The following is a 14,144-nucleotide window of genomic DNA, read 5'->3' on the forward strand; positions in this document are numbered from 1 at the left end:
TCAAAGATCGAGCCACTGTGAGCACATTTTGATGGACAGCCTTCCCTACAGCTCCTTATCTGCACGTACACAAGCAGGCACACATGCTTCTGTAAAACAAATATCCTACCTGCACCCACTGTGGATAGCCTTCTACCCTGCATCCCAGGCTCAGGTCAGACTTTCACCCCTCTGTGTGGGAGGCCAACCTTACAGGTAACTGAGTTACACTCCCCAGCTGGGTGCTGAGGCACTTAGTCACAGAAATGGGTGTGTCTTGCTACAGCCCCATGGGTGAAGCTATGCTCACCTGTTCCTTTGTAATATAAACCCTTGCCCTGTTTAGGATAGAATCTTCCATGGAAGTGCCTTGTGTGTGTCCCCTCCTCTTACTGTGCCCTTGGGTATGGCCTACCCAGGTGTCAGTCAACCTGCTGACAGTGGACATCATGAAGATACTCAGCCCCCTGAAACCTGACCCCTTGCCTCACTTGAATAGCTTCTCCTCAATAAAAGGGGTCAGCGCGTGCTCTCTCTCTCTTTCTGCGGACCCTTAAGGTCAGAGGAGCTGTCACAGCAACCCCAAAGAAATAGGTATTTGTGTCTCTTGTGTGGTTATTTCATGCAGCCCAGTTAGCCCAGTTTAACTAGAGTGACCCCTGAGCCTTTTAGTCACGAGAACAGAAACCCGGCACCTCTGTCCACAGGAGGTTCCTCCTTGATCTTGGTTAGTCTTCACAAGGAACTTTCCATAAGGCAAGTACATGACTGAAGTTTGCTCAAACTGACTAAAAAGAAGCAGCGGGTTGAAGGGGAGAGATGTCCTTCTCTCTTCCTCTCTTGTGCCTATGAAAGTAGACTTTAAAAGCATGTGTTCCTGGCTGGGTGCAGTGGTGCACGCCTGTAATCCCCGTGGCTCGGGAGCCTGAGGCAGGAGGATCATGGGTCAAGGCCAGCCTTAGCAGTTTAGCAAAGTCCTAAGCAACTCAGCAAGACCCTGCATCAAGGAGGTTTACCCAAGGCTTCAGTGCCCAGAGGTTTTCTTGGGACTTGGTCACAGGCTGCGTGGCTAACCCGTAGACTGCCGCCTATCTCTGGGCTAATACCTTTGGTTTGGTTCCTCTAGAGGTTGGAACTAATACTCCATAGCCCAGAGCCCCCAGGCAAACTCCATGTTTCTGCCCAGCAGGATGTTCCCAGTCCAGAGGATCTCCCAGTGACTGAGGGCAGAGGCTAGATCTCTCTTTGGCCAGGGTTAGTTCTTCACCACATACTTGTACTTATATTTGTTTTCTTTTTGCAAATTCTCTTCTTTTACTATTTATTCTCAAAAGGATAAAACAATCTAAATATTCACTAAGAGGGGACTAGTAGAATAAGCCAGCTAGAAAAAAAATGGGGCATATACCTATAGACCATGAGGCGATGGCCAGTATGTTACTCAGCTGTCCATCCCTATAACAAAATACATGAGATAATTAACTTATAAAGAGAAAATGGTTATTTGGGGCTCAGTTTTGAAGGATCTAGTTCATGTTTGGGAAGACCCAGTATATTTAGGCTTCTTAGTGGAATTGCTGGGTGGCAATGATGGGGACCACGTGGCCGAGAAAAACTGTTTACCTCGTGTCCAAGAAGCAAAAGAGAAGATGAGGGGGCACGGTTCCCAAATCCCCTCCAAGTGTGTGCCCCCAGAGACCCAAAGACCTCTATTAATTCTCCCTCTGAAATCCTCTACCACATCCCAATAGTGCTACCCTGAGGACCAAACCTTGAATACACAGGTTGCTGGGACACTTAGCCAAACTGCTGAAAGGAACAATAGCCAGACTGTGGAACCAACCCAGATGCCCTTCAATAGATGAATGGATAAAAAAAATGTGGCATTTGTACACAATGGAATATTAATCTGCACTAAAAAATGACAAAATCATGGAATTTGCAGGGAAATGGATGGCACTAGAGCAGATTATGCTAAGTGAAGCTAGCCAATCCCTAAAAAACAAATGCCAAATGTCATCTTCGATATAAAGAGAGCAACTAAGAACAGAATAGGGAGGAAGAGCATGAGAAGATGATCACCATTAAACAGGGATGAGAGGGGGGAGGGAGAGAGAGAGAGAGAAGGGAAATTGCATGGTAAAGGAAGGAGACCCTCATTGTTATACAAAATTATATATAAGAGGAAGTGAGGGGAAAGGGAAAAAACGAGAGAAATGAATTACAGTAGATGGGGTGGAGAGCGAAGATGGGAGGGAAGGGGAGGGGAGGGGAGGGGGGATAGTAGAGGAGAGGAAGGGCAGCAGAATACAACAGACACTAGTATGGCAGTATGTAAAAACGTGGATGTGTAACCCATGTGAATCTGCAATATGTATACGGGGTAAAAATGGGAGTTCATAATCTGCTTAAATCAAATGAAATCAAATGAATGAAATATGATATGTTAAGAGCTTTGTAATGTTTTGAACAACTAATAATAAAAAAGAAAAAAATTTAAAAAAAAGAAAAGAGAAAGTTGGAAAAGACCTGGTTGGAAAAGACCTGTACATGTCATAACATCATATTTCTGTTTACCTGGAGGGGCTTGAATATGTAAACAGTCACTCATAATAAAGACACGAAGGAAGGTGATACTAGAAACCTTTTTAAAGGTCATCTCGGGGGGGAAAAAATAAGGTCATCTTGGGGAATAAGAGAATGAGGCATCTCCCATGTGCAGATGCAGTTTTTAAATAGTCCGCATTACTAAAAGGAGAAATGGCTTATTCCAGAGACGGAAATACTCTACTCCTTGACTTGCAATGGGTCACAGCCTAATAAATCCATCACAAGTGGAAAATGTGGGGCTGGGGTATGACTCAGGATACAGCACTTACCCTGCATACATGAGGCCCTGGGTTTGTTCCACAGTGTGCGCGCACGCGCGCGCGCGCACACACACACACACACTCACACATTTTTAAGTCAAAAGTGCATTTAATAACCTCACCTATGGAATATCATAGCCTAGCCTTGCCTATCTTAAGCATGTTCAGAGGACTTACATTAGTCTACAGCTGGGAAAAGTAATCTAATGTGAAGTCTGTTTTATAATGAAGTGTCAGGTATGTCACATAATTTATTGAATACTGTACAGAAAATGAAAAGCAGAGTGGCTGTATGGATATACACTCACATCATCCCACAGTCAAAAGATTGTTAGCCTGGAGTGGTGACATGCCTGTAATTCCAGCAGCTACGGAGGCCGAGGTAGGAGGATTGCAAAGTCAAAGCCAGCCAGACTCAGCAACTTAATGAGGCCCTAAGCAACTTAATGAGACCCTGTCTCAAAACTAAGCATTTTTTTAAAAAAGGGCTGGGTGTATTGCTCAGTGGTTAAGCTGAGAAAAAAAATGTTAATTCACAGCATCATTAAGTCAGGGACCCACTGTACACATATGAGCCTGGGACATCTTGTCATGCCAGAGAGCAAGGGGACTGACCTGAGAGGACTGGTCATGTATGGAAGGATTCAGGGACCAGCTTCACTGGCCAGAGATGACATCGTTGGAGCACCAACAAGGGCAATCATAGCCACAGGCTGAAACATGAAGTAAGCTGAACTCTGTGAGTTCCTAATGACATAAAGAGTTCAGCCAGAGGGGGCCTGGAAACCAATTCATTATTTGGAGAACTGGTAAATGAGGAGAAGACCCAACATCTACCCCAACTTTAATCTCATTTAATGAAACTATATTCAGGATACCACTGGGTGGACGGCAGGAGGTTTCTCCTTACTGCCGTATTCCAGGTGAGAAGTGAAGAAGAAATGAAGCAGTAGAGCATGACCTTGTGCAGTTCCTGCTGAGCTCATGGGTGAGGGCCAGGGCCACCGCGACTCCTGACATCATTGGGAAGAAAAACCACGTGCCTCTGTCTCCCCGTAGCACCTATGATGTACCCAGGCCGAAAGTGAACTTGACAAGGTCTCTACACCTAAACAATCACTGTGAAGAAGAGAGAAAGAAAAAAAGAAAGTGAGGGAGGGAGGGAAGGAGATGGAGTGAGAGAAGGAAGGAAACATGGGAAGGAGGGAAACAGAAGAAAAAGAAGAGGGAAGCCAGGTGCAGTGGCACAGACCTGTAACCTCAGCAGCTTGGGAGGCTGAGGCAGGAGGATCGCGAGTTCAAAGCCAGCCTCAGCTACAGTAGGGGGCTAAGCAATTCTGGGAGACCCTGTCTCTAAATAAAATACAAAATAGGGCTGGGGACGTGGCTCAAGGGTCGAGTGCCCCTGAGTTCAATCCCCAGTAATAAAACAAAAAAGGCGTGAAAAATTCCTCTAGACATGGATTTTATTATTACATTCAAGTGTGTGGAGTGGTGATCATACACACACCACGTACAACGTGATTAGCATCGCCCTCCTCTTAAACATTCACCATTTCTTAGTGTCAGGAAGCTCTAATCTCCTCTCTTCTAGTTCCTTATAAATTTGTGATACGCTGTTGTAAACCACGATCGCCCCACTGTGATCTAACTGCACTTGAAACCATTATTCTCCCCAGAATGTAGATTTTAAGAAGAGTTTTGATTCTAAAAAAGTCGGAGTACTGTTGATGCTTGGTATTCTTGTCCTAAAGTCCCTGACCACTGAATTAGCCATGTTGACTGCCGCCCCTCGGGGTAGGTTCCTATGGGCTATGATCACATTTTCATCCACTGGTCAGGCTGCAGCCCTGTTCAATGTGCACTTCTGTTTCCCTCACTTAACTCACAGCTGACAGCACTGTATCTCATGCCCCAGTGAAGCTTACCTAGCATATTTTCCCCACAGGTAAGTCCCAGATCTTGCTCTTAGGAACACTACACAGCACTTCAGTGCTTGCTTGGGGCCACTTGAAACAGGAAAATCTCTAAGAAAAAAAAATGCAAATATGCAAAAAAAAAAAAAAATCGTGGACTCAATAGAAAAGGACACTTGTTTGTAGCAAGTGAGAACTGAAGCAAAAAGTCAGAGTACCACTTTGAATGACCTCAGCTGGGGGTGTGCATGTGAAAGGACCCAAGGCTTGGCAGTTCTGCAGATGTCTGCAAATTCCTTGAAAAGCGCTATGAGAATTGAGTACTCTGGGTATTGGTTTTGGAGTTGCACATACGTTTTAGCAGGTTGTCAAATTCACAGAATCTGGAGGAATGAGGAGTAATTGTATTTCATAGATCCAGGATTGTAGCTAGGTGAATGGACTTGCTCCAGGTAGGCTGTTTTTGAAAGAGCCATGGTGGTTTTCCAGTGATAAAGACCTTTGATGCAGCCATAGAAGTTTGTGCAAGCTTCTCTGCCCAGCTGAGAATCTTCCTCCACAGTGTGAACAACCCCCGCCCCAGTGCTGTCTCTGGACAGCGGATGGTCCTGTAGCCATCGGGTTAGTGCTGCCCACCTGGTCCACAGGTCCCACACAGTACCCAGATCCATCTATACCTGGTGCCTTACTCTCTCCCAGCCACTTACTTGTCTGTCAGTCTCCTGGATGTGCCTTGGGTGCTCAGAAAAGGTGTGCAAACTGACAGACACCAGGCTCTAAGCTGGACCTCTGAACTCGAAGTGAAATACAGGAGAAAGACCAGGTGTTTGGGGATGGAGGTGGAAGGATGTGTCACTCTGGTCCGGTAGGGGAAAAGTAAACAATTAAACTAGGAGGATCTGAGGCGGGTTTAATTAAAGGATGACTTATAAAAGGATAGGGGCTCTAGAATAATCTTTAGGGCTAGCCAGGCTGATCTGGCACCATCCTCAGCCCCCTCCCCAGGCCAAAGGGAGAGGGAGACGCAGCTGCTTCCGGGGGAGCAGGGAGGATGGAGACATGTCTGCCTTCAGAGGGGCCAGAGCAGAGTAAGAAGGCAAAGCCCTCTGTCCAAAAGGCACGGTCACTGAGAGGTATTACAGTGTCTACAGGGGGTCCTCCTGCTTCCCCTCTTCCTCTCTCGTGTTTTCAGTTCTCCTTCTCTCTCTCTGTCATGTTGCTTTTCATTGACTATTTAGAGTCGCACTCCCTCCAGAGAGGTTACAGACCCTCGCAGGCATCTGCTCTGGATCTTGGCAGACCCTTCCTCCCCACTGCAGGGTTCTGCTGCCTCCAGCCACAGGACTGGGTGGATGTGTCATGCCCCAGCAGGAGGCGAGCAAGTGGAGCCAGGCATCCTCCATTCCCAAGTGCTGCCACCCCAGCCAACATGGCAGGAAAAGCAACCCCCCAGGAATTAAAACCTTCACCCCAGGATCCACCAGGCACCCACATGAGCTGGGGAAAAGGCGCAACCCTTCAAGAGGTGCCTATGGAAATGGCCAGGGTGCTGCCGACTTGTGGGATGGTGGAGGACGGCCACAGCCATGCCCCAGGTGTGGGCACCCTACCCTAACCCCCCATGCACCCACACCATACCTGGGGGGTAGCATGGCAGCAGTTGCTGCACCAGGGGAGAAGGGAAGGCTAGGTGAGGCCAGGACACTCAGTGGGAAAGCAGGTGGCTGAGAGCCCACCTTGGGAGATGGGCCTCTCCTGAGGCAAGGCTCCAGGTCCTGGCACATGCTCCACTATCCCGATTGAACTTCCCTTTAAAATGCAAATTCAAAACAAATTATTAAGAATTTCAAGATGGCCACTGCAGAGCCAGGGCCGTTCTGAATGTGGGACCCTGTGTAGCTGTGCCAGTCCTACACCTATGAAGCCATCCCTGAGAGGAGAGGGACAAGACCAGCTGGAGATGACACCCTAGAAGGGCAGGCAGGGAATAAGACCCCACCCTCGCTTTCCTCCCCATTTCTGGGTGGGTCTCTTCAATGGGAGAACCCAGATGCCAGCCAGAAGGCAAGATTGCCAGTGGAACAGAATCCACAGAGGTCAGCCTCCTGGGGCCGATGGAAGGACGAAAGATGTGGAGAGTCTAATCCCACCCAGTCTGCACCTTCGCCCCTCAATATTCACTCTTTAATATGGGTGGGAAAGAGCTACCATATCACTGGAAGCTAATGTCAGCTTGGTCATTGGTATGGTCTGAATGCTTGTGTCCCCCAGATTCATGTGTGGATCCCTAACCCCCCATATGATGGTCTTAAGAGGTGAAGCCTCATCGACATGAGGGTGGGGCTTTCAGGAATGCAACTGGTGTCCTTATAAATTTCCATTGTTTATAAGCTACCCTACCTATGGTAGTTTGTTACAGTCACACTCCCACCTGAAACAGAAAGGGAGCCACCAGCGACATCCTCTATATAAAGTAGTGGGACTGCAGGCAACAATGAAGTAACAGCAGCATGACTGCAGAAACCCTGCTTCTGTAGCTGGTCCCAGGACCTACGGGGTAATGACATCCCTTCACCTGCTCCATGATCCCCTCAGCCTTTGCTAAACAGGAATCTTTAGCTGGCAGAGTGATCCCACCTTCCTCTCCTACGGGAACTCCACTGGCAGTCCCGTCTTACTTGGGTTGCTATAGTTTTTTTCCATAAACTTGTACAGTGGGACATGGAAATATAATAAGAGATGTCCAATGCACCTCCAAGACTCCAGACCTGGCTCTCCCTGCCCCACTGTAGAGCAGATCTTCCCTTGGCCATTGGGACTACTAGCACAGGCAACATAGCACCCCTCCCTGTGCATGTTGTTTGGCAGCAAGAGGAGCCCAGAATAGGCAGGGATATTCTACTTGCAGTGCTTTGGTACCTGGTAGAGAGAGTCTCTCTTAAGTTCCAACACTGCTTTGGTTTGGAAGAGTGTATCCTACAGGTCCATGAGTTGGAAGCTGGGTCTGCAGGGTGATGCTATGGGGAGGTCCTACGGGCCTTTAGGAAGTAGGGCCTAGGTCACTGAGGGAGCACCCCAAGGTACATTCTGGGACCTCATGCCCATCCTCTCTTTTTCTTTGCTTCCTAGCTCATGATGTCAGCAGTTTGTTCCATTGTGCACTCCAAAGCCCCGAAGTAGTGGGGGAGTCACAAGGTCTAGGGATGGATCCCCCAGAACCATGAGCCCAAATAAACCTTTGGGCTATTATTACCTTCTATCCCTGGCTAAACAACCACCTTGCACATGAACCTATTTTGAGCAAGGGCCAGGGAGGCAAGGGAATGGACGTCTGGCACCCACAGGAAGGGCCATCTTGCTAGCTGGCTTGTTGAGCACCTTCTCTGTGTCAGGTGTCCCCTGGTGGTCATCCAAAACAGGTCCACTCATGAACCAGGAATGGGATGTTTCCAGAAAATTCTCCCGGTCCTCCTGAGCATGCAAGTGCAGGCTGAGAGAGAGGCAGGGAGCTGGAGGAGAGGCCAAGGGAATTTTGAGCTGGTTGCTCACACAGTCTCCCTGGGCCCTTGAACAGGCCCAGGCCCAGTCTCCCACTTATTATTCTCTCTTAAAAATGAGGCACTGCTGTATATACCCAGTTATCAGCCATCAGTAATATTCCTTTCACAACAGTCCACTCAGACTCCAGAGTCCTTGAGATCCCACAGGCAGGAGTGTAGCTTCTACTTGGGTTGACCAGCAACACAGGAAGTGCTGTACTAAGAGCATTTGCCACAGAGGAAGACGGGAGGTCTCCCTTGCAGTGCTCTACGTGGGGCTCAGCAGAAGCTCCTCATCTCATCCTCGTCACTGCCACAGATACTCCCAGTGCCAGAGCTGGCTCCATGATAACAACCAGGGGCAGAGCAGCTCGCCAGTCAGTCTCATGAGCTGCCAGGCTGGAGCAGCACCCCAACCCCCAGACCCAAAGAGACCGGCCACTAGATGTATTGCCAAGCGCAGCTACTTCCCGTTCACTTTAGAAGGGATATCCTGACCTGCCCAGACCACTGGACACCTGGACACTCACCATGCAGCTTGACCCTGAACTCAGCTGTCTCTATGACCTTCCGACTTGTACCTGTCCTACAAAGGCACCCACAGTTCCTACTATTTCCTGTTACCAGCCCATTGCCATGAATGGACCAGCATGCTATTTTGCAGGATTTCAAGATTGTCAAGGTTCCTCTGAACAAATGGACAGAACCCTGAAGCAAGGCAGAGAAAATATAAGGCTGTCCCTGCAATAGAAATGCAAATTGCTTTTGACTTCTCCTCTGATGGGAATGGGAAAGAGAGCCTTTACCAGGTCAATCAAACACTATGGTGAATGCCAAAAATCCATGTGCAGAGCTGCAAACTTCAGACTTCAAACTACAGTCCGACCACTCCAACATTACTGTAGCATTGTCTAACTTGAAGACATATATATTTTACTATATAATTATATTTTGCCATTTGTCTATGCTTAGTAACAAATTTGCAATTTTTTATTTGATATAACAAAGGCTTTGATGTAATTTCTCTTAGATTTTGCATTTTTCATTATTATTATGCTTAACCTCAAACATATTGATTCTTATATAATTGTATTAGTATTATGAACAATCACATGAAATGTTGTGAATATAATTATAGGGCTGTTTTTCATTTAGTATGAACCTTTCCATCAGTGTGGAAAACTAAGAAAATTTCTTCCCGCTGTATAATCTGGGATTTGTAGCTTAAAGTTTGTTTTTCTGTGAGTAAAATGTACTCAATAAATGCTTATATAATTATAGCAAAATGGATTCTGCTGTCATGTATGACTAAAAAGAACCAATAAATTAAAAATATATTTAAAAATGCAAATAAAAAGATGAAAAAAAACCTATGGTGTTTAGAAATGAAATATTTGGGAGGTGATTAGGATTGAATAAATTCACCCCAGTGAAGTCCCCATGACTGGATACAGGTGACTTTATAAAGGGAGGGGAGTGGAGATTTCGGAGGATACCCATCCTTACACTCGTGGTTCTCGCCATGTGAAGCTCTGCCCTGGCTCGGGACGCTGCCAGCCAGAAGACCATCCTCAGCTGCTGCCCTTGCCCCTGATGTAGACCTAGGAAACAAACCTCTCCTCTTTATACTCCTCCACTCTGGTACTGTGTTATTAGCGACAGTGACTGGATTAATAGAAGGCAAATGCTCTGTTTTAATCAGATCACAGATTCATCTTTTATGGGCACATTCAAGTATAAAGTGACCACTTTACTGCTCAGGGCCTGGGAGTTGCAGAGGAAGGTAACGTCATTTATATACTTTAAATGAATTTACATAAGCAGCAAAGGTTCAGAATGGTACATGATAATGTCTTTTCCCTTGGTAAGTGCTTCAAACAGCAAACTCAACAGCAGCAATTAATGTATCCTTCAAAAGACACTCTGTAATCTATTAACTCATGACATTTGACTATTCAGCCTATTATTAATCCAAATTTAATATTCACCTCAAAACCAGTTTACTATTATCAAATCCACTAAAATGTCCTACTGAAACAATTTTCCAAGGTGAAAAAAATACAAAGATTCAAGCTGGGGACATGTTGGCTTCTTAAGAGGGATTTTAAGATTGTAGATCTTTGTCTCTTCCCAGCAGCTCTCTGAATATGACCCCAGTTTCCTCATGTTAAAATAAGGGCATTGCATAGTCTGGCTGGCTCTGCAGGTCTAAAGCTCCCATGTCCAGGATCTGCCTATTTTCAGCCCAAGGCATCTTAGGGATGAGGCCAGAATTCCAAATGAGGTTCAAATTTGCAACAACACTAGTGGCCCAGGTACACAGTCTCAGAAAAAGACTCCAAAATGACTTAAAATTAACACATCATACCAAACTTTTTGTTTTATAAGTGAGAAAACTTAATTAAGGAGAAATTTCATGTTTTCTTCTGATTAACCTACTTATCTTTCAAAATTCAGTTCTGAGCTGGAGGTACATAGCTCAGTGGCAGAATGCATGCCTAGTCAGTGGGAGGTCCTGAGTTCCATGCCCAGCACTGCAGGGAGGAAGAAGAGGAAGAGGGAAGGAAGAGGAGGACAGGGGGGGAAAGAGAGAGGACCTGAGAGGAGAGACTGATTTAATTTAGCCATTCACCCAGAAGATACAGCTGGCCACTCCCTACTGTCATCAACATCAAATATTCACTGTGTGTCAGTTATCTGCCAGTCCCTGTTCTAAGCACTTAGGATTCATGGTGCACAATGGAGACGAAAATCCTTGCTCTCAAGTGGCTTATATTCTAGGTGGGGGGAGGGCCGGAGGCACTGCACTGTAAATGGAATAAGTAAATCATGTTGTATGTGGAAGGGAGCCAGTACTAGAGGGAGACAGAAAAGGATCATGGGGATCAGGAACACCAAGAGTGGGAATGGCTGAGTTTGTGAGTGACTTATTTAGTTAGTTAGTTAGTTAGTTTTGAGTTTGAGATTTTTACCTAGTCTGATAGCTTCATAAAGAGGTGAAAGTTGATTAAAAAAAAAAAAAAAGACTTATAGGAGATGGGGAAAGGAGCCAGGGAGTATCTAGAAGAAGAAGGGCAGGGTCCCACCCTGTGAACATTCTCCACCAGTTCAGGTCACAGTGAGCAGGCTCTTGAGAGATAAGGCTAGGGAAGCTGGTCACACAGAGCCCTCGGGGCCACCACAGAGGCTTTTACACTCCAGGGTTTGAGTAGAGCAGTGACATGATCCAACTTCTTCCCTGCAGGCCCACCTGCTCTGGTTGCTGTGTGGGGAATAGAACATGGTGGACAGGAAGAGAAGCTCTGAAAGCCGGTGGGGGCTGTTGCAGCCCCTCAGGTAAGAGGCCAGGACTGCTTGGACCCAGGGCGGTGGCGGAGGTCGGCTCTGTCCTGAAAACACAACAGGGTGAGCTAAGAGATGAGATGACACTAATGGGAAACATGAGTAAAGTGTTTCCTTGAGTTTTGTGAGCAAACAAATCAAACCCGTGGACAGGGTTGTGGGAACTCCTGATTTATACCTGTCGGAAGTATAAGTGACAACCTACCACTTGAAACTGGCAATTTGAAGGGGGTGGGGTGTGGTCAGAGTCTTGTGATTCTGACTTCTCAACTTGTAGTATCTGACACTATTTCCAGATAGAATTGGAGGGCATTCAACTGCCGGTGTTCACTGCAGAACTGGTTGGTGTGTGGGGCTTCTCCCACATCTGATGTCTGAAGTACTGAGCGTCTGCATAAAAGGTAGTTGGTACTGAAAACCAGAGTGGGAAAGTGTTTTTCCCACACTATGTAACACATTGCTGCAAACTTTGCAACTTAAAACAATACACCCTTATTCTCTCACACTTTCCATGGGCCAGGAGTCTTTAGCTAGGTCCTCTGTTAAAAGTTTCACAAGGCTGCAATTAAGGTGCCAGGCTGTGTTTTCATCTGGAGGCCCCAGTGAGGAAAATGTGCTTCCAAGCTCATTCAGGTTGCAGACAGTTGGTTTATTTGTGGTTGTAGGATAAGGGATCTAGCTGTTAGCTTGGCGCACCCAGGGGTCACTCACAGTTCTTTGATGTCAACTCCTTCAACACTTCCACCCTCTTCATCAAGCTGTAAGGAAAGTCTTCAATGTAACATAAAGCAATCAGAGGTGACACCGTATCACCTTTGCTTTATTCTATTAGTTAGAAGCAAGTCTCTGGATCTGCACACTTAAGTGCCTGAACACCAGGAAGTGGGACACACGCGGGATCACAGTGACCTGTATCATTAGAAGTGTGTGTGCCCCTCATCTCAACAATTCTGTCTCCTGTTAGCTCTGGCATAGCATGGCTAGTGTGACAAAAGAACTTCATTTTCTTTTTAAGTTTTTTTTTTAGTTGTTGACAGACCTTTATTTTATTTATTTTTTATGCAGTGCTTAGAATCAAACCCTGTGCCTCCCACATGCTGGGCAAGAGCACTTCCACTGGGCCCCAGCCCCAGCCCCAGCCCTAAGAACTTCATTTTCAATTTAAAGAAATCTAATGATCAATTTAATTTAAAAACCCATAGTAAACTCAGTTTCAGGGAAAAAAACAATTTGTGTAAGTAAATGAGACTTCTTTTTCAACTGTAAATTTTATAAAACTAGATACAGATCAAATATCTCCACTGAAAACTCAGTGTTTAAACAGTATGATTGATGTTAATTGTAAAGATATACACCAAGTTTCAAAGACAATACAAAAACCAGAAATCTCTTAAATAATTTCCAAACTAATGTTGAAATGATAAGATATATTATTAAAAACAATTTTATCTGCTTGTACTTATTTTTGAAAGAAACGAGTTACCAGAGGATTTTAAGTTGCACACGTGGTTCAAATTCTATTGCTGAGCAAAAATAAAGAGGTGCTGAGCTTACACTTGGCAAGACACCAATGTCAGCTAATAGTGCAAGGAAACATCTGATTAATGATAGATGGGACACTGTGGAGGGCTCAGAGGGGTGCAGAGGGGCTCTCCAAGAGCTGCAAGACTGTTAAGGGTGTGTGGGTGCATCTCGGTGGAGCCAAGGGAGCGCTAGAGGAAAATGGGGTGGTGGTCATTCCGCTCTCCTGGGCTCCACCGCGGGTGCCAGGCCCGGCAGACCTAGGAGCGCTGGCTGGGCAGCCCTGCCGCCCAGACCCCGGCTGCCCAGCCCCTCCCCCAGCTCGTGCGCCCCTGGGTCAGCCTTTACAGACACAGGGTCCACTCACTTCTCAGTGTCTACACCCCTGTCCTTGCTTACCTGGACCAGCCCAGTCACCCGACCTGTCCAGGGCTGCACCTTGGGCCTCCAAGTCTGCCCCTAGAGCCCCGTGGGCATGTTGAAACGTACCTAGGTCCCAGGCCTCCGGGCACCCACAAGGCCCAGGAGCAGCCCGCTGCTCTCCTGCTCTCATCCCTCAGGTGTGATCCAGCCCCAGGGCCTTTGCCCTGGCTACTCCTGCCAGCTGAACCCTCCTCCCTCTGGTGTGCCTCACTCAGGTACTGCTTCCCCAGGAGCCTACCTTGCTGTTGAAACCTGAGTCCGAAGCCAGGTGCTGCTGCACACCTGTCACTACTGGGGGAGAAGCTGAGGCAGAAGGATCACTAGAGCCCAGGGGTTTGAGACTAGCCTGGGCAGCATAGAGATCCTGTGTCCGTTGCTGACACACGTAGCAGGACGCCCCGCGCCAGCGGCTGCTCCACCGGCTCTTCGCCCGGTGCCCGCGTGAAGGTGCGGCGTTGCTTGACCCTCTCGCAGCGCCGTAGGCCGCGCTGCACGCTGGGAGGCCGCGATGGCGGAAGTGTCTGAGAGGACGCTGCAGGTGTCGGTGCTGGTGG

At 47.0% G+C, this 14,144-nt stretch overlaps 1 long non-coding RNA gene across 1 annotated transcript; it reads right to left on the bottom strand.

The window, feature by feature from the left end:
• Nucleotides 1-3,683: 3,683 nt before the first annotated feature.
• On the bottom strand, nt 3,684-14,024 carry LOC144249765 (uncharacterized). Its single transcript, XR_013342296.1, has 3 exons — nt 13,829-14,024; nt 12,358-12,404; nt 3,684-3,968 (listed from the first exon to the last, which is right to left on the bottom strand). It is a non-coding gene; the product is annotated as an uncharacterized LOC144249765 (long non-coding RNA).
• Between the last annotated feature and the right edge of the window lie 120 nt (nt 14,025-14,144).

Source organism: Urocitellus parryii, chromosome 12 (assembly GCF_045843805.1).
Source record: "Urocitellus parryii isolate mUroPar1 chromosome 12, mUroPar1.hap1, whole genome shotgun sequence".
NCBI lineage: Eukaryota > Metazoa > Chordata > Mammalia > Rodentia > Sciuridae > Urocitellus > Urocitellus parryii.